Source organism: Phodopus roborovskii, unplaced genomic scaffold (assembly GCF_943737965.1).
Source record: "Phodopus roborovskii unplaced genomic scaffold, PHOROB, whole genome shotgun sequence".
NCBI lineage: Eukaryota > Metazoa > Chordata > Mammalia > Rodentia > Cricetidae > Phodopus > Phodopus roborovskii.
This window is the reverse complement of record NW_026125281.1, coordinates 12,383,824-12,404,475: the sequence shown is the minus strand read 5'-3', so window position 1 is coordinate 12,404,475 and position 20,652 is coordinate 12,383,824. Positions and strand designations below refer to the sequence as shown.

The 20,652-nt window shown below is 41.3% G+C and overlaps 1 protein-coding gene across 1 annotated transcript in view; it reads left to right on the top strand.

Annotated features, from left to right (window-relative positions):
• The window catches only part of Clvs1 (clavesin 1), a 176,785-nt gene that overhangs the window by 136,560 nt on the left and 19,573 nt on the right, over positions 1-20,652 (top strand). The window lies entirely within an intron of this gene.

Below are 20,652 nucleotides of genomic sequence, written 5' to 3'. Positions count from 1 at the left end.
TTTCTGTAAAGCAGGATTTTTGAAGGACAGTCCTGCCTTGTCTTGGTGGAGGTCGATAGTCACATTCTTTTGTGTCCTGCTTATTCAATTTGGACAGCACACTGTCAGCAGTCAAGACAAGGGCAGTTTATTCCCCAGTGACTGACTTTTGCCACAAAGAAAGTAAACTCCATGTGGAGTTTCTTCGATGCCCATCATCTTCTCTGTAGTTGATTGAACAGGCATATCTCATTGTCATAGAATAAAAGATCTTGTGTTATTAAAACATCTTAAATGCCATTATTCCATAGATCTTTGAACTGTTTGAACGATCACCTGTCTATCTAAAATATATGTTTGACCTTGAAAACATACCTAACACAACTACAAGTTTGGTTGTAAGAGGTGACTAACTACTAGCCTGCATTTCTTTATTATCCTAAATAGTTTGTAATGATAACTTTCAAGGACTAGAAATTTGCAAGTGAGTTGAACAAGAATAGAAATGTATGTACAATATGTTCTAACAAAAATAACCTCAAATTTGTATCAATATACAAAAATATCTTAAACAAGAGTAGAAACATATACCCACTATAACAAAAATAATCTCAACTTTGGTCAATATACAAAAAATACATACCAATGTAAAATATTTAAGACTAGTAGTTGTGTAACAGCACCATATGAACCAAAACTTCCACTTCAAGTTTATATGGAAAAACTAGACATTTATATGAATGCTTATAACAGCATTTTCCCATAGTCGAAAGTGGGAACAAATGTCCATTAAAACATTTTTAAAGGCAAGTTAAAAAAAAAAAAACAACTAGTAGTTGACTTTTTGGTTTAAATTAAAAATAGATTCGATAATCTACCCTTTTATCTAATCTATGTCCCTCCTTTTTCTCTTCAGAACAAGATCCCTGACTCTAATCTCATTTGTTCAACTTTTTTTCTGACCATTACCATCAGCAACTTGTAATCATTCCCCTAAATGATGACAAACATACATAATCCACTGAACAACCAAAAACTGTCCACCCCACCCTTTGGAAATGTGGGTATCATGTTCTTAAAAATACTCCGTGCTGTCTGGTGGTGAAGGCATCTTTAGGAGACCATGAAAAAACTGGGATAATTATCAAGTCCTGGGAGAGCCAGCTGTAGCATTTGTTGTCTAGTTTCTGTGTAACGGGAAAGTGCAGAGCTTATGGCAAGTCCTGGTTAGAGTAGTCTGTGAAGCTGAACCATCTCAGCCAGCCTCCTTGAAACTGTCCTGAGCAGTTTGTAGTCCAAAGCTGGACTTTTGGTGCTGTTTGTCAGCCTAATGGCATTACCATAGCCCTGGTGGAATCATTGTTGTGGGGCCCCATCCTCCTTTTGGAGACTTCAAAGGTCATTGTTAGTCATGATCGTGGTTCACTACAGAATACTTAGACATTTTAAATGTCATATGCAGCAGATCTCAAAGATGTTAAAGATCCATAATTTGTTGTGTTCACCCAGAGTCCAAAATCTTAACTCCTAGTTACTTGATAGAAACTCAAATCTAAAATCATGTACAGAAAGCTAAATAAAGCCTTTTTTCTAGAATTAGTTAGTACTCTCTATGACCAGTAATATTGTGACAAAAGCTGAAAAATATATATTAATCTTATTAATTTGGGGATAATATTTATACCTTAAGAAAAATTTTAAAGAGTCAAAATGAAACCAAAGGATTATGACACTAGTGGCAATAGAATAGTCCCTAATTTTTGTTGTTCTTCTATTCCATATCTGATGGCTCTTCTGACATGAGACACAAATTTTGGATTTTCCTTTAACAGGCATGCTCTGGTTTAGAGAAGGAGAGAGCCACGTGCTAACTCCAAAGCCAGCTTTAATTTTTGAATCAACTCAGACTACAAAAAGACCGTCTGAATTATATGTCTGTAGAGAAAAGCAGGAACAAACATTTGGGAAGATTTATAAAACTTTATACTGTTGGAAATGTGATATACCAATGGGCCAATTTATTCTTTTTCTTAAGACATTTTCTCTGGATGCTTTGTCCTTTTTCTTCAGATGTCTCATTTGTCCAGTGGTCTTTAGATTCCTTATTTGGATGCCTTCATTCTCCAGGAAGGACAAAAACAAAACTGTGCTCCAACCCTAAGTTTGGGGGAGGTTCTCTTTTAGCACGTTATAACTGATCAAGCAAGAAGCATTTGTTAGTCTTATAAGTTAGTTTAGATTGAATGGTGACCCTGCTTACTGCTTGATGACCTATCAGCTCCTCTAATCAAGAGGACTCTCTTGTTCAAATCTAACCTTTATCAGTTTTGATGGTATCCATAGCTTTCCTTCTGTAGAATACCCTTTATTGATATTTTTAACTTTGGTCTTTTATCATTTACTGAAGTTTGCCAAAATAATTTGTTTTATGGTTACTCCTGATTTTTTTAAAAATCTTCTAAAACTCCTTTATCATCCAGATCAGTTTGGTTTTTTACAATAGGCAGGAGGTCCTTTAATTGCTCTAGGGAGGACTTTCCCCTATGGTGACGGGGAATTATTAAACCAAATTTGACATTGGGACCTGCAAGAAACCCCCAAGGTGTTCCCTAATGGCAAGGGGTTACCTTGTCTTTACCTTGTTGATCTGCATTCATTGGTCCAATGTAGACCTTCACAGCACTTTTTGCATACTCCAGAAGGCAGAAGTTTTCTGTTTGGATTATTCTTAGAAGAAAACATTCTTGCCTTGCCTACAATTCCTTTTCAGGTGACCTTGTTCATCACAATTAAAACACCTGATATTTTGAATTTTCTTCAAGCCTCTGGAAGTCATTTCTATCCAAGCATCATCTTGGTTATGAAACTCAATATTGACTGTATCTCAGATCCATTCTTCTACGGGTGTTTGATCTTGCCTTTAAAGGCCTAATTATACTCTTTCATTAAATTCAAAGATTCAATTAGCAGTAGTCTAGCTTCTGAATTTGGTAACATTCTATTTACAGCTAAAGTCAATCTTCATTAAAAAAAACAAAACAGTGAAGTTTTCTTTTGGGACCTGTGTAACTTTAGTGACTTCTTCAATTCTGTCTCAAGCATTCCAAGCTGCTGCTTGGCACAGAGCAAAGCCGTGGTCATCATGTAGAGACAGTTTTTGTACATCAGCATGATCTCCTTCTCTAAGAATTTGCTCTTGGGAGATTTCAATACCTCTAGCCCTACTTCATTGTTCAATGGTTGTAGTCTCCTCTTTCCATCAGGTCCTCCACTGCAATTGAGGACCAGGCTCTAATACTTCTATAACCAAGTCTTTTCAGTGTTGTGTAACAATTCTTTTACTAGTTGACCATGCATTTAACATCAGTTTCACAAAAGGTTAATGCATACCATATGAGACTAGCTGTTCTTTAAATCTCCTCAAATCTAACATTTCCACAAAGCTCTTAAACAGCTTTGAGGGATACCTGTTATTTGGTAGTTGGTCCTGTAAGGTGACTAGATAAATTTAGGTTTTTTGTTTGAAAACCTTAGGCTGTTCCTCTCTAACCTTATATAGTAATGCTGAGGTTGGCTCTCCCTTAAATCCCTTTGTCTTTGTCTGAATATCTCTTAAGGCTTGTAACTTATCAGTCAAGTTGACATTTTTTTTCCTCTAGTCAGTTTTTCTAAGGCTTGTATCTTGACACTCGTATCAATCAACTTGACACTCATAACAACCAAACTTTTTAGGAATAAAACAAGAATTATCAAAACAAATAATGTTTATTTTTGACATTATGTAAATCCCATCTAAGTTAATTATCCCCTCATTTAATTGTTCCATTTTTAAACCATCCATTAAACCATCATAAAGAGACCTAATCCCCTCCATGGTAATTGTTTCCAATTTTTCAACATGGGAACAACACTCTGTTTTAAAAAATCTAATTCCTCCCTTTAAGAATTCCCATTTTTCTCACCCAATCTGCTGACAATGACTGTGAAATGTGAAGAGTAGCACATCTGAGCAGAGAACACAAGTGGCCAACAGCTTGGCTAAGGACGGCTGTGCCTGATCATGTGTCAGCAGCCTGAGGAAGAGGTCCTGGGAAAGCCCACAATCCGTGGGGAAAAGAAGCCAAAGAGTCAGAGGTCTGCACAGGGGAACATGGCTGACTCCAGCAGGTTTTGGAACCCAAGCGCCTGTGGTATTTGCTATAGATAGGCTGCAACAGAAAAATCCCAGACTCCTCAGAGGGCTTGGGGAACAAGGGGAGGGTAAATGACTCAACTGGGTGTAGTTTCCAAAATGTGCAGCTCCAATGGGTGCCGGTGGCTGCAAAACCATGGGCAAGCAGCTATTTCATGAATTCATGCCCCATATTGGGCACCAGATTAATCTAATTAATTTGGATCAATAAAACAAGGTATCAGATATCAGGGTAAAGGCCTGGAAGATCAGAGAACAAGGAGCAGCTGCCAGTTGCTTCCTACCACTCACTGTGCCTCCATCCAAAAAGGCAAGATACTATCTCTGTCCCACCTTCTCACTTCCTCTCTCTGCCTCCCAAGTGCCTGGATTAACGGCATGAGCCACCACCACCCAGCTCCCATGGTTAACTAGCTCAACCTCTGATCTCCAGACAAGCTTTATTTGTCAGAAAATAAGCAAAATATCACACAACAAATAATGTCTTATATTTGTAATGTTTTCACAAAATATTGTGGTGGTTCCTTAGGAATAGGGACCTCGTGGGGCTGGGATGTAGCTTAGTGTCTTTGTAGTAAAGTTTTTGCCTAGCTTACCTAGGGCCCTACACTTGATCACCTGTAATGAGTACTGTTTTTCCGCCCTCCGCCTGTCTGGTCCTGCCGCCGCGCCAGCCCCAAATAACACACAGAGATTCTGTAGTTGATATTATGCTGTTGGCCAGTTACTAGTTTCTTATCGGCTAGCTCTGTCTTAAGTATTAACCCATTTCTGTTGATCTGTGTATTTCTCTTACCGGGGAGCCGGGGGCATACTGCTTTCTCCAGACTCTCCATCTTGGCTCCTCTTACTACTTCCTCTTTCCTCCTTGTCTCCTAGTCCCTCCTATCTTCCTTTCCTATTGGCCAACAGTGCTTTATTCATTAACCAGTATGAGAAACATATACAGAATGACATCTCCCATCAATCACCAGTAGTGAAATAAAGAAAAAAAAAGAGAGAGAGAGAGAGAGAGAATACAAAGCTACTGTCAGATGTTTGTCTCTGTTCATGCCAGTGTATCTCAACCCATCTCACTATAGTGTGTTTCTATGCCATAAAAGCATAATGGTTGATTGAACTAGTATAGCTTACAAGTAGAAAGTTAGGGCATGAACCATCTTTTTCTACTAACCCTACTTTTTTTCACTCAATTTTTATTTAAATATAATTACATCACTTTTCCTCTTCCTCCAAATCTACCTGTATCTCCCTTTCTCCTGCCCAAATTCCTGGTTCTTTTTTCTCCAGTTGCTCTGTGTGTGTGTGTGTGTGTGTGTGTGTGTGTGTGTGTGTGTGTGTGTATGCATGCATGCATGCATCACATTTTCATGGGCAGGATTGAGTCTTACACACAGCTTGGTCCATAACAGGATCTTTATCAATATTTGTATCATGAATGAATAAATAAAAACCTAGCTGTAAAGACAACATTTTTGAAACATGAAAGCAAGAAGCTACTATCATTTGGGTGCTAATTATGCAAATCAAACAATCTGAAAACCAATAAACTTTAGGAGCCCATACAGCATGGAATTGACAAAAGATAATTTTTAAGTGTAAGTCAAATACCACCATTCGATTACGTGTAGATTGCATTTATTTTGCATCTCTTTCGGACGTTAAAAGAGATGTTATTGACATTGGCCAGACACGCTTCATGTTGTGTACTTTTGGTCTCCAATTCTCTCATCTCCCTTAATACTCTGCAGTCTGTCACTCTTACCCTTACATCTCTTTCCCACATCTGGCTGTACCTACTTTCTAGGTGTCTCCCAGACCTTCCTGTCAATGCAGACATACACAGTCTTATTTATGTCGTCTGTTCCCACTATTTCCCCAAGTCTGCACTGTTCAAAAGAAAATTATGAAGTCAGCCCAGGAGCTGATGACTCCTTCTCTCCAGGAAATAGGTAGGTAAAGGGAGAGGCTGCATGGAGGAGCTGTGGACAGCACTGTGATCTTTAAACAAGAACGGTATGAATAGGAAATGGTAAAACCTCCTCGGAGTTGATCAGGAGTCTTCCTGTCTATCAGGGCATGCCTCCAATGCTGTGACACATGGCAAGGAGCATACTGATGATCTGGGTGACCACTGAAGTCTGGGATAAAGAGGAACAGATGGGGGGTGGTCACTGCTCATCATGAAATACAGCTCTGGGCTCATGAAAGAGGTGTTTTACTGTCAGACCTGCTGGGACATGCAGCTTTATGCTCCTTTCTGTTGGATTTTCATTTCCTAGTTGAGTGTCATCGATGCCCAGTATACACAGAGTACCAAGCAGACTCACCTTTGTCTTCTTTATGTTCACATGGACAGCTGTGTTCATCTGGCTTCGGACACCAAATCAGTCCTACAAAGTGTTATGCCCATTTCCCAGAAAGCCTAAGCATGTACCCTTTGTATTACATAGCTTGAGCTTCCTGTCTGAATGCTAAAGCACAGTACTTATGGCAATGTGGCATCTCTATCTCAGTTAGGTTCCCATTAGGAGAAGACAACCCACGACTATTTAACAGAACTAGGAGGTTCTGTTAACACAAGGAACCTCCTAGACTGACCCAGTGAGTGGAAACTTGAGAAGCCAATGAGGCAAGCTAGAAGTTACCAAGAAGGGGAAGCAGAGAACTGGAATCAGAGATAACAGGTTACTGGGGTCCTGGGACTAAATTTCATAGGGATCTGGTACCCCAAAAGATGACTGGCCACTGACCGAGAGCAGAGAGGCCCCTCATGTAGAACCATAGAAGGAAAGTTTCTGCTTTTTTCTTCCTCCTCAGTCACCTCTGACTCTCTCAAAGCAGTGTCTGTGGGCCATAGACAACCCTGAGTGGTGTGGGTAGAAGGAGAAAAATCAGACACAGCCTTCCAACCCAGAGGAGGGAAGGAACATTAAAAGAACAGGCCTGATCCACACAGGCTATGGTATTTGTGGTCTGTGAGCATTACTAATGGTACACAAAGACACAAAGATATCATGGTACAGGGTTGGCCTTCTGGTCATGCTGAAATGCATATTCTGTCAGAAAGTGAGCAGCAGAAGCTAAGACTTAGGAGAGAGAAATGCCTGGCAAAGTTCTGTCCCCAGACATGGAGTTACACTTCAGAGTGGTCACTCTAACCTGCAGAACTGTAGGGAGAAAAGTGGGTACAGGCTGATTAAGTAACTTGTTGAAAACCGCCTTAGAGGACCAGCAAAGCTTTCATGTCATATTCCCAAAGGTCTCCATAAACACATCCCAACACTGGAGCAACAAGGTTAATCGAAATGGTGAGGCAAGAGAAGCTTACAGCTCCCTCCATCTACCTCCATGGTAGGCCTTTTTCTCAGAGAAGCCCCACAGGCAGAAGCAGCATACTCCTCTCCCACCACCTGAGTAGACACATTCCTGATGCAGACTGCCACCGCTCCAAACCCACTCCCATGAAGTAGCAAAAGAAAAGCAACAAGTCAAGGGATGAAGCATCCAAAGATATAGGAATAAGCCATTCCCTATGAGTGAGAAAATTTGCCTGTCTCAGAGATATACTTGTTATGACACCTCAGGTGATGGATGTCTCTCAATTAACGACTGAGTCTCCTTGCTGAGATGACCAAAACCACTTAGTTTTATGAATTTGAATGCATTGAATGCTAGAATGTCAATTAAAAATGAAGAGAGAGAGAGAGAGAGAGAGAATGTTTTAAGTATTGATAATATCAGCTTGTCCTGGGACATATTTTTGCATGTTTATATAAAAGGAAAATAAATATTCAGTCAAAACAATGGATAAAATATTATCATAAAATGAAGATTTTAAAAATGATGATAATGGTATAGCATATAGAGTAAGGTCTCAGAAATGCAGGAACCCTTTGTCTTTTTCTGTAAGTAAAGGGTTTCTCAGCTCCCAAGCAAGTCATTCATGGAGGGCTTGTGGCTAGTTTAGCAGACTTGAGTTATGTGCATATGAAAACACACACCTCTTCTCTTCCAGTTACTCCCTAATGATGTCACTCAGCAGGAGTGTTTGTGTGTGTGATTAAAAAAAAATTAAAAAAGATAATACCAAGTTCTGAAAGAACTAACTAGCAATAGAATAGCTTAGTGATACAACTTTCAACAAATCTAATGTTTACTGCTAGAATAAAATATAAAACACTTATGAGGATTTGTGTAATAAAGACCAGAAAAGCCACAACCACCAGGGTATAAGAGTTGTGGTATATTTTCTTTAATGAACAAATACATAATTTTATTAGTAATAATCACCTCTCCCTTGGTCCTTGGGTTTCCCATGATTCACATAGCTGAGTTAAAAGCACCAACAGTAGAATTCAGAATGTCATGAGTCTCACAGGCAAGCTGTTATTTTCTCTCTAGACATTCCTAACATATTTGGCTCTATTTGATTATGTCAATAGATGCTGCTTTTTTTTCCCTGTGGAAAAAAAAGTACTCAAGTGTTCACAATGTTTGACATGTACGAGAAGCTAATTGTGCTTTTTGTGTTGTGCCCTGAAAGAGCACTCAGACCTACACACTACACAAATTCATGTGTCAAGGTTGTCACAAATTCTACATTCCCTTCACAATTCTTCTGTAGACATCTTTAGACTTATGAATACACCCATCCTTTTGTCCTGTTTAAATCAGGTTTTATACCTCCTGAAACCACTCAGGCAGTTGTATGATAGGGAGAGTTTCCTCTGGACAATGAGTTGTCACAAATCAATTTAGGCCTCCACTCAAAACTGCAGGCAGGTGTGTAGAAGGAATAAGTGATGTATGGGAATTTTAAGTGTACATTGACATATAGCTGTTATTTACGGGAAGCAGTGCGAGTCGATACATTCACTTGACACACTGAATAATTAAATGAGGGTAATTAACACTTGTCCCAGTTATGACAACTTTCATGAGAAGGAATAAAACTCTTCCCAAGTCATTTACTAGCATCTGTGATCAAATCCATATACATATCATATACATATATGTAATCTTTATAGTATATATGTACACACACGAGAAAAACAGCAAAGGGAACGTACTGTATACATGGGGCTAAATAGCTATTGTTATGCTGAACCAAATGGTAATGCACACCCCACCATGTAAGGGTCATAATAGGTAGACTCTTGTCTCCATGGGGGACTTGACAAGGTCAGATGAATCCTGCTTTTCCCTTCCGTGGGAACCCATTCCCAGTTCCTAGCTCATGTTCCTGTAGGTTCTGCTGCTGCTGGCATCCTGCTCTTAGAATGACACCAAATCCATTCACCGCATTCACAGAGAGAGACGGAGAGAGAGAGACAGAGACAGAGAGACAGAGACAGAGAGAGAGAGAATTACTGAGCTCTGCTCTAACCTCAGACAAATGTGATGACATCGAAACTCTAAAGGACAATGCAGAAGAGTTGGAGAAGGGAATAGACTACTCAGAAATTTAGTTCCTCTAGTGTTGCCCACTTCTAACAAGCAAACGGCGAGATTCTTTCAAATACCGCAGACCTCAAGCAAGCCAGGTGGGATGTGAACACTGGAGATTCTCAGATGACTACAACTTGAGTCCACTTTTAAAATGGCAGAAAAGAACTTCCTGTAACCACATGCTCTGAGTTCTCCATGTATTGCTGCCCTCCAAACACTGGTGGGACAAGGAATTTAGTCCTGGGATTGTCTCTTCTCCACCTGGACCAACTTTGTAGGTGGCTTCACCTAGACATGGTTTTAAGTGTCACCTATAGACTAATGACTTCTACATTGCATGCCTATCCCAACCCATCTCCCATGCCTCAGTGTAGGTGGTTAGAGTTTTCAGGTTCATCAGGGCGAGATACCCGGTGCTGCCTTGGATTCTACCGACAGTTACACTTCTCATCCTCATGAAATCTTTTGCCTCTGTCTGTGACCATAAGAATCGTCTCCTTCAATGAGACAGACGTTATTTTCTTTCTGTAACTCTCTTCTGCCCTTCATTTCCAGCCACAGAGGCCAGGGAGAAAGTATGGCTTGTTCCCTGCTAATTGACGTTCTGATCTGAAAGTTAAAGACCTTGTTTCCACCTGCATTCTGCTCTCCAAAATTCAGTCAAATGGATTCACCTAGCGGCCACTGGGCAGGGACAGATTAACTAGGCTTCTGAGGAGAATATGCTCGTAAAAAACCACAACCCAAATCTCTCACAAAGGGATGGCTTTCTTTAAGGCCATCCTAATAGAATCTTCTCTCTATTTTATAAATGAGTTTATTCATATTTTGCAATGGAGTGTTGAGGTATATTTAATGATTAGAACATGAAATGTACTCAAATATAAGAAAATTCTGGGTGTTTCATATCTCTTGCCAAATAAGACAATAATGAAATGAATAGTACAACACTCCCCAAGAAGACAGGACCCATACTCATACACAGCATACATGTATGTATGTGAGTGTGTGTATGTGTGCAGGCACACCTAGCCCTCTGCACAGGTAGAGACCAGCGGCTGATGTCAGATGTCTTCATCTCTCACTCTTCACCTTATTTTTTTTTTATAGGATCCCTCACTGACCATGAACTTCACTATTTTGTCTAGACTAACCAGAGAGCCTCAGGGATCCAACTCTCTGTACTCCTTCTCTCCTCCAGCTGGGATTACAGATGTGAACACCCTTGGCATGCTTTTACATGGGTGCTGGTGATTCTAACAGAGATCCTCCTTCTTGTGCAGTGAGCACTTTGCCCTCTGAGCCACCTTCCCATTCCCTGAATAATTCATTATTAACTATTATCAGTTTTATTGCTTTAAGGGTTGCTATACTTATTACAAAATTAGTTACAGACAAAAAGGATGAGTGACAAGCTAAAAGTTCGACGTTTGCAGAAGTCTTCCCCTGAATGTTATCTATATCCTTTCTGCTCTGCTTCCTTCTCAGAGACACCAGGACTGGGAGCTAAGCACTAACCAGCAGAGCGAGTCATACAAAGCCGTCTCTACTGGTATCGATTTCCTCTGTGAATCATTCGAGGGATCCGGGGCTCTCCATGAATTGGCTTTTAAATAACGAGCAACAATCATCTATTTACCACTTACAGCTCCTTAGGGAGACCTGAATGAAGACGATGCATTGTGTAATAACCATAATGTATTTACTATATAATAGTCAGATATAACCCCTCTTTAAGGTCACCAAGGTTAGAAAAGCTGGACGTGACTTTAATAGCAAATTACGTTTCCAGTGCTTGAGTTCAGTTCTGCTGATATAGAGTGGCCAGGTAGTTGGATTTGTTTCCTACCCCTTTTATCTCCAAGTCTTCATCAAGGTCACCTTACTGGTCATCTTGCCTGGCTAGCAATGAGATTGGCAAAGCTAGCAAAGTAAATAGCTCTCCTATTTGGAGCTTTATTGATGTATGTGTCCTGTTTGGGCTGAGCACCCTGTCTCTTATCTTCAGAATCTTGACCAGTATGCATCTCTGCATTGACTGATGCCCACAGCAAAATGAAGTTTTTGAACCAAGGTTGAGAGCAAGGTCTATGGGCTATGCATAAATGTTTAGAAAGCAATTGACAGAATATACATTTAATGCATTTAGCAAACTAACATTAGCAGATCCAACCCCAGAATATATGGTCTCCCTGGCCATGCACTTTTGACTAACCAGGTTAACAGTTCCAGGTACAGAGTTTGCTCCTGCAGATGAGGCCTCAAATCCTATAAGAAAGTGTTTCATTTTCACTTACCCGTTGTACCAATATTATACTAGTCCATCTTGCCTGGCAGGCCAGTAGGATAACATTGGTTTTCCTGCACTAAAGAATGTCCCTCAGGCACAGGACCGGTATCATTGAATTTATGGTCAGTTTTCTACTGCCTTGTTGAAGATTTAACAGAGAAGCATCATCACTTGATTTTTCAACTGTCTTTCTTCCCTCGTTTCTCCCTCACTTCATTGTTGCTGGTGTTATTTTTTGTCCCGCCTCCGTATCAGCCCCAAATAAGCACACAAGACGTATAATAATTATGAAACTGTTGGCCAATGGCTTGGGCTTCTAATTGGCTAGCTCTCTCTTAATTATTAACCCATTTCTAGTAATCTAAGTATTACCATGAGATCTTATCTTACCGGAGAAGGGTCCGAACCTCTTACCCCTTTGTGGTCTACATGGCCTACCTTTCCCAGAATTCTCCTCATCTCCTGGCCTTGCCTATCTTCTTGTCTCTACTAGCTATAGGCCAAGCAGTGTTTTAATCATCAACCAATAAGAGATATGTATATACAGAAGGACATCCCGCATCACTTTATTCCTCCATTTCTTTACTTTTCTCCATGTTTTTTTGTTTAATATAATCTATCCATTTGTTCTTAGGGAAAAGATGGGCTAAGTAAACTGTATGGATTAGTACTGGCTAATTAACTCCTAAAGACTGTCAAATGTAGTCAGTCACATTATTTATTCTTCACAAAAGCCTTGGCTAGCCCTTCTATTATTGTTATTCTGACATTTTTCTGGTTATAGTATTTAAATGTGTTTTATGAGCATAGAGGAAAACATAACTACTTTAAATTCTTACTTTTCCCCCTTCATCAAACTCAAGATGTCTAGAAAAGCTGTGTGAGATCATATTGTTTTACACTTACATAAAATTATATATAATACAAAGAAGTGCATGTACATCTATATTTTTTTTCAATAAAGTTGTACCAGTTAAGGACAATGTCCCCTCAGGAGCTGTAGGTTCTCTGACAGAAACCACAGAGTCAGGCAGGAAAGCCTCCTTTCAAGATGTTGCTCAGAGGAGTCCAAACGACTTCAGACAGTAGAGATCATTGCTGTTGTCCTTGATTTTCTTCCAGACGTCAACAGTGGGTCTTTATGATTGAGGACATTTCAGACACTAGGTCGGTTCGAGCTAGGTCGGATCTGAACTCCTTCTCCCGAGGACTAACTTTCACAGTACCTGAAGGTATAGCTATATAAAACTTCCAAGGGAGAGAAACAGTCAACAAATCGACTGAGCCATGATGCCCATGGACTACAAGGGTCAGCATGACAAAATATTCCTAAATGCACACCAATGGCAGTAACTAAAAGCGGTCTAGCTGGACTTAAGGCCTACTCAAGCAGAAGGAAGCCCTGGCAAGGAAAACCTAGCCAGCTCTCCGGGGCTAGTGAGAGCATGCATCTTATGGGAGAGCCTACTACTGCCACATCACCTAACTAGTATAATGCCTATCCTAACTGCATTGGAAGTAGTTACCCTAATGCCCACTGATGAGCATAGCTCTCACCTTTCCGTCCGAAGCAATTTACAGAATCAGTATGATCCCAGGAAAAATCACCACATTTTTCACAAAAATAGAAAAAAAATAAACATCTTTAAATCCATATGGAACCAGAAAGTTGCCAGATTTCCTGAGTTCAGCAACAAAAACAATGTTGGGGGAGACCCGGAGACAAGCCACACTCTGTGGTCACACACACCATTGCCAGCCTTCCTCCTATGGGCAGGTTCTGTGTGCTCTCCCCCTCTTTCCTGGTATCTACATCACCTCACACACGCAGCTTTTGCATGAGGTCTTCATATCTTTGCAAATGCATGCGTATGTATTTCCACACTATGGGTTGCCGTGTGGCATGGTAGAAACCTGTCATCATGCAATGTAGCATGTTTACATGCTCTCTTGCATCTGTGCGGCCAACTCAGTGCTGCTCAAGATGTTTTACTCCTCCTGCTTTGAAGTGAAGAGCAGATGTCATTGGTAGGGCATGCATGAGCGGAATAGATAAAGTCTGAGTGAAGGCTGCGTCCTTACTGTGTCTGTAGAACTTCACAAACGCGACTACGCGAATGAAGATGTCTTTGGCAGGCTCTGAAAGACACCTGGGCCTCCTTTCAACTGAAAGGAAAGAGACTGTAGGTAAGGATAGCTTCTCTGATATGCCTTTTGTCTTCTTTGCATTCATATTTTAGCATCTTAAGCGATGAGGTGAGTTGCTGGTTTTGGGAAGTTTAGCAGTCCTGTTTCAGTTTCCCTGTGAAAGCATGAGGAAGAGGTGAAGGCAGCTGAGAGCCCCAGAGGGCAGCTCCCCAGGCTTCTCAAGGCTATGTGACTTTTAGGTTCAGATGAGCTTTGAGCACCTTAGCCTGCAGGCGTTACAAGTCTTACCAACAGCTGCAGTAAGTGTGCTATGTTATCCAGCAGGAAAGAGAACCCACAGCCACTAGGAGCAGTGGGATTTAATTTGAACAACGACAAAATAGAAAGGAAAAGCTTTGGCCTGTACCATGGTGCTGAATTCCGAATGAACACAAGCAAGGCAGCTGAGTGACACTTGTACAGCGACGGTGTGCTAGGAACGCGTGGACAGTGCTACCACTAAAAGCGATGTGCACACTAAGAGGTGACAGGGACCACTTAACTCTGTCTACACCCAGAGAAAATAGAAGATCCTTGGATTCTTTGTTTGTTGTTAATATTCCATGGAGGCAGAAGCAACCATCTTTCTTTTGTGGATAAATTACAGGACATCCTATCAGTATGAGGCCTGCTCAAGTTACCTTTTCCAAGTCACTGCTAGCCCCCTAGCTCTCTGCCCACGCCTTAATTTTTATGCAGAGCCCTGCAGTGTATAATTTCAAAGAATTAGTTTTGAGACAGAGTCTCACTATATAGTACTGACTGACCTGGAACTTACTACGCATATTAAGCTGGCCTTAAGTAGCAGGGACCCACGTCTATCTGCTCCTGAATGCTGGTATTAAAGGTGTGTGCCACCATGTTCAGCACACACACACACACACACACACACACACACACACACAGGAAACCACCATGAGCAAAATATTCTAGAGTTGCCTGGGTTATTGTATATAGCGCTCATTTTCCCTTTTGTTGCTGATTGCCCCATAGTATGGAAACAATCGTGTGTTAACTGTGTTCGCTTTCACTACCACAAATAAGATTTCTGTGCCCATAGAAGCTTTTTGTGGATATAAGTCTTCATTTCTCTGGGTTAAATGCTTAGAAAGCATTTTGTTAATGCTACAGTAGTTATATGATAAACGATTCTGAAAATTGGCACATTTTCTTCTATTTCCTGTTAATGAATGAGTAACTTTATCCCTCTATATCTTCACCAGCATTCAGAATTGAGCTGACTCCTCTCTCTCTCTCTCTCTCTCTCTCTGTGTGTGTGTGTGTGTGTGTGTGTGTGTGTGTGTGTGTGTGTGTGTGTGTGTATTCTATATGGTAGTCCTCTGTTGTATAGATCATGCTTTTGAATCAAGTCTAAGGGTCAAGTCTAGTCTCTTTGCCTAGGTCTTTGTTTTCTAAAAGTGACGTGAAAGCTTAGGCCATGGATGTTTTTGTATTCTTCATAGTAGAGAAGGAATGGGGAAGAGATAGAGACCTAAGCTGACTTGAGATTGAACAGGTTGAATCATTTCAAGGACTCCTGGGTATGGGGTCTTCCCACGCAGTTGGGTTCGCAGCCTGGAGTAACGATGCAAAGGAACGACAGCGTAGCATTCAAGAGCCGGAGAAAGACGCTCATAGAAGTGCGGGGTGGGTGACTCGTTTGACTGGGAGAGGGAGGCTCCTAGGCCCCTCATTTGCCCTCTCACTCATGGGTGCGACAACCCCTCCCTAGTCAGGAAGATTTCACATGTCAAGGTATCAGACATAAAAACTAGAAGATGTCAATACAATTGCACAGCCTTGTAATTTATAGGCCTGGAGTCAACCCCTACTTAGTCATAATGTATGTAATTCATCTTATAAACAACTAGGTTCCATTTACCAACATAATGTGGGGGAATCTTCATCTGCACTCACAGAGAATAGTGGTCTGTAATTGGATTTGTTAGTGTTATCCTTGTCTTTTTTTTTTTTTTTTTTTTTTTTTTGACATGTTCCTTTTATTTACTGGAAGAGATATATGGAAGTGGATTTTTCTAATGAAACCATGGAAGCCTGAAGAATTATTTTTATGGCAATATTAATTTTCTTAGTAATTAGAGGGCTATTAGAATTACCTGCTCCCTGATGAGTTGTGGCAGTTTGAATCCAAGTGACCCCTGTCCTTTAAGTTGTCAAGTCGCCATGCAGAGCTGGAGCTTTGTCCCCTGACTGTCCTTTTGAAGCTGACAAAGTGACAGACACAGTTTTATTGCTGACATTGGTATTTTATTGATATCCCTTTTCGTCAGCCTTGATAAGAGCCAGGAAATTTTATTTACCTTCCCAAAGAGCCAACTCCTGGTTTCGTTGATTTTTTCCGTGAGCATTACTCCATTGTAAATGCCATTGATTTCTGCTCTGGCTTTCATTGTTTCCTCTCTTCCTGCTGTGGCTTTGCTTTCTTCTCCAAACTCAGGTGGGCTTCACATTCCTGACTTTTCTTCTTCCGTCGAATGCACGTTCCGTGTTGCAGACTTCCCTTTGCCACTGGGTTAGCTGTGTCCCCGTACATTTCGATGGGCTCTATTTCCATTTTCATTGAGTTACACATGTTTTAAATTTTTCCTCCAGACGTTCTTTGATCCATCCATGAATTATTTAGAACTCAGTGGTTTGGTTTCCAATTCTTTGAGATTTTTGTTTTCTGTTTTCTAGTTTGTTCCATTCTTCAGCTTTGAATATAGTTTTGTGACTGCTTTTCTCTGGCTAATTTAGTTAAGACATTTTTGTGGCCTGGATTGCTTTGTCTTGATGTATGCCCCATGAATGTGTATAAAGAAAGTGTATTCTCCTGTTGGGTGTAATAATTTATAAATAATATATGAACATAAGTTCCCAGTAGGGAAGGTCAAGAAGCTATCACTACCGAAGCAAGTTTGAGGGGAGACCTTTCTCTCCAGATGGTGTCTACTGACAAAATACGTATGAATGAAGGGGTAGCTGCTGACCTTGGGGATGAAGGTTCTGGACTAACTCTGGGTCTTTCCCATCATGTTCCATACAGGGACATCCTTTATTTAGCTTTACCCTCACTTGGGTGACAGTTTATGTTGCCTTTGCTAGTGTGGTAAGGCAGGGGCACAGGCAACTCTCAAGTGACAGGAAGAAGAAAAAGACTCTGCCAATTCAACATTTAAGATAAGTTCAGTTTAGACAATGTATCCCATATTTGACCCAGTGTTTGGCATAATGGGCACTCATAAGTATGTGTTAAAACAAAGCAGGACAAGGCATGAACTAGCTAGATCAAGGCCGGGCAATTTGAGATCTGTTCTAGCCCACAAGGCATGCACCTCCATGAAGCCCCTTAGGATTGTGGGAGATACCTGAGTGATGACAGCTTCTCCTTCCACTGCAGTTCACTATGTAGTCAGCCAAGGGTGTTGCACTGACAGACGCTAACTCCGAGAAGCTTGATTTGTTTGTCACTGTGCTGTGACAGAATTCCCACCAGGACATCATGGGAGGAAGAGCGTGTGTCATTAGTAGTTTCAGAGAAAACAATTTGTTGCAGTGAGCAAGGCTTAGTGGCTGAAGCAGCTTGGCCAAAGGTTGGCAGATCAGGAAGCAGGAAGTGTAGAGCAAAGCAGAGCTAGGGCTGGCACACAGCCTTCCAAGGTCCATTCCTAGCATTCACCTTACAGAGCCACAAGCTCCCAATGCATCCTCCAACCCGGGGGAGCAAGGACTCAAATCATGAGACCATGGAGGACACTCCAAATTCAAATTACAACAATGGCTTTCCTAATATCAATATTTCCCTCTCCATTTTCGTGTGCACTTGCATGGCTGGACATGCGCACACATGTACACACAAATTAACACACAGCCAGGCTTCCCCAAAACATCTGCACATGGCCGTTATCAAGCAGGAAGACATTTCATCTGAAGGTTATGAGAGGGACCTGAAGAAAAGATAGCCCTGTTTCTACTTGAACCCAAGCCCAGGTTTGTGTATTTTTGTTTGCATATTTTCCCAGGCTGACTTGAATGAGGGCAATGAAAGCCTGCACTCTCTCTGGCAGAATCATGAACCTGAGCCAAATTAGAAAGAACTTAGAACTGCTGCAAGGAGCTCGTCTTTTCAACCTCCCCGGGTGTAAACAGAGGATGGTTTTTTTTATATCGTTGATGACTGATGTCTCATAAGGGTCTCTAGGTATTTTTTAAATTGTCATTATGATTTTTTCCTACTGTCTCTAGAGTATTTCTCTACATTTTCTTCCACCTTACTAACCTGAAAATATAGAGTACAAAGACTACAATACAAATGTACACATTCTAATTAGTTCCAGTAAAAATTAAAAAGACAGGAAAGCCAGGGTTTTGTGAGTAAATATGTCACTCCTGTTCTTTTTCCGTAGCCGCTAGAGCTCACATTCATCATGTAAGTTGTGTTTCTGAACAAGAGATCGAAAGGACCAAAAAATGAAACTAAAGTTTTGCTCTTTTCGCAAGGGAAGCGCTTTGCAGGGTGACCTCTTGTTTTTAAGGAATGAAAAACCATTGTTGAGTCTCGTGCTAGACATAAAAAGACAGCATTGGGCTAGGCATGTAGCTTGCTGGTACAGTGCTCGCCTAGCAGGAACAAGGCCCTGTGTTCAATGCTTGGTACAAACAAAAACTCCAGCTGCCCTCCTCACACACACACACACACACAAACCCAGCTTATGGAAAACTGACTTTTCTGAAAGCAGATGTAACAGTAAGATCACCACTGTCCTTGGGAGGCAAACATCCAGTCTCCCCAGACAGGCCAAAAAGAAAAAGGAAAAACCAATTCTACTCAAGCCTAGCGTGATGAATGAGGGTGAGGTACCACTTACAAGAACAAGGGTGATCATGGCCTGCTTCTCCACCAAAGGAAACTATCATCGCCGAGACTGACTGGGCACTGGAAGGTAGCCAGGCCTCCTTGTAGTGCACTGTCTCCCAAGTCCCTCCCACTCTCCTTGATAGAAGGACAGTGGGCCAAAATTTGTGTAAGATCTACTTTGATGTCATGTTGGTGGAGAACTAAAGAGGACAGCAGCCATGCCGTGTCTGGAGAACATCACGCGCTTTGGCAAATACTAATTTAGTGTAAATGATTGCTCAATCCCTATATTGGGTGGTGGTTCTGTTGAGTTTTAAAAATCAAGATAAATAAAATGAATACATAAACTGAAATTGTCTAGTTTAGCCTTTAAGATATTTCAAATGTCCTATTTTGTAAAATGTCTTGCTAGATTGTAAAACTTAGGTTTAAGACATTCGAACGGCAGCCCTTAGTCTCATTTCCATAGTCTTTCATTGAAACTCAACTCCTCGTGGCAGATGCCTAGGGATCCTATAGATGCAGACAGTTCTGGGGAAAGCGATTGGTCCTCTTTGCTTGTTATCATACTAAAAGAGGCATGGCATCCCATACACCCACTGAGAGTGCACGCTGCCCAACTGCTAACTGCCCTGCTTCTTGTCTTGCTAAACAAGATGTTTGTTTGCAATGAACCTGAATGACAGCATGCCTGGTGACACAAATAGATTTCAGGTCTTGCCTCTGTTTCTATTCTATTAGCAGTGGTGAACCCAGTCTGCTAAAACCACACATCAGAACTTCCTGGCCAAGATCCCGCCTCCTGTGGATCTCAAACCCTCAGAGCAGTTTATCAGCTTGCAAAGCACGGGTTTATATTCTGACCTGGACTCCAAGCTAAAAGCCATTTTGAAAATGCTCTTAAGGCCTGATATTTTCAAACCAGAGGAGGGGGACGGTCTTCTTCAGTTAGGGTAGTCAACCAACATTATCTTTGCTCTAGGATCTGCTGTGTGTTTCCAGGGTGGGGGTGGACAGATAGTACAGACAGAAACCATCAGCACATGTTGTCAGACCAGGATCAATTCAGAGAACCTCAGCTCATAAAATCCTTTGGGGTCCTTTTGTAGTCTTGTAAATCCTTTGGGGTCCTTTTGTAGTCTTGTAAATCCTTTGGGGTCCTTTTGTAGTCTTGTAAATCCTTTGGGGTCCTTTTGTAGTCTTGTAAATCCTTTGGGGTCCTTTTGTAGTCTTGTCCTGTGCAACCTGCTCAATTCGCCCAAGCAGTTCAAGCTCTGGGCTATTGTAAAGTTAACACAATACCCTGGAGAGAAAGAGGAAGGAGAGCAGAGTGCGAGCTGTCTCAGGCCTTCAGGGACTGAAGCTTGCTTACCAAATGCTTGCCAAGTTCTCACTCCCAATGATCTGGGTCTCACATACTTCCGTACCACCTAGATCGATCAGTCACTGCCATTTGGGAAGACTAGTCTGACGTACGCACAACTCTTAGGCTGTGGAGGGAAAGGAGACAGAAGAATCCAAGAGGAGAGTCAGGAAAGGTAGGCAGGAGAGGAGCTGAGGGTGTGAGGTCTTTGTTTACCCGGAAGTGGAAGTTTCTGCCAGAGGAGCAGGCTCTCCCCTGCATTGCTATGCTGCTGTCACCTAGCCTGGACGGTGGGAAACTGATGTGCTTTCTTGCTCTGTGTATTTCTTTCT